Raw genomic sequence first — 823 nt, 5'->3', positions numbered from 1 at the left:
CATAGGCCTCATTATAGCGATAGTCTGATCTTTTCAGGGGGAGCACGTTTGAAATTTTTGTGACACAACTGAATTTTTTGGGGTGTGTTTATTTGGCTTTCTTTTAAATCCTGGAGGGGAAGCGTGTTTAGGCACAGCCGGATTGCTGCATGTTCCACAGCGTTTGTACATTTTTCTAGATGAGGACAGTCGGATGGTTGTAATCCTGTGATGTGTCAATAAAGTCTGATATTTGTACCTGCGATCTCTCTTCATGTTGTGCAAACTAATGAGCTGGAACATTAAAAAAAAAAACGCAGCAAGGTTGCACGACTGTCACTCCCAATCCCTCGGATCAACAATCTACCGTGTTACTACTTATAAATATTAATAGTTACATTTTGTGCAATCTTATAGAGTTGGCCGGAACGAGTTCCCGGGGAAGTCTATTCCGCATTTTCACAGCTGTTACTGCAAATAAGGCTTTTCGTATATATATATATTAGGGATGTTTAAAGACCGGACTGTCAGCCGAAAATCTGGGTGTGGCCGTCAGCGACTAGTCAATGTTAGGGCAGAACGGGGGAGGGGCAAGACTGGTACAAGACAACAGAAGGGCAACAGCACCGTGTCTGATTCCTCGCATCACCTTTCACCATCTCGTGGAATCACCAGGCGGCCCAACCAAGTACTGATGGGGTGGTGGTCATAATAATCTGGCCACTCAGTGTACATACACACATACACATATATATATATATATTGGCCGCCGAAACATATCGGCCGAAAATGGCACTTTTGGCTAAATGCCGAAAGTGCCATTTTCCTGCCGATACAGCGACGC

This window comes from Nanorana parkeri, unplaced genomic scaffold (genome assembly GCF_000935625.1).
Source record: "Nanorana parkeri isolate BGI_ZX_2015 unplaced genomic scaffold, ASM93562v1 scaffold1009, whole genome shotgun sequence".
Lineage (NCBI taxonomy): Eukaryota > Metazoa > Chordata > Amphibia > Anura > Dicroglossidae > Nanorana > Nanorana parkeri.
The sequence above is the reverse complement of the archived record's forward strand: the minus strand, read 5'-3'. Positions refer to the sequence as shown.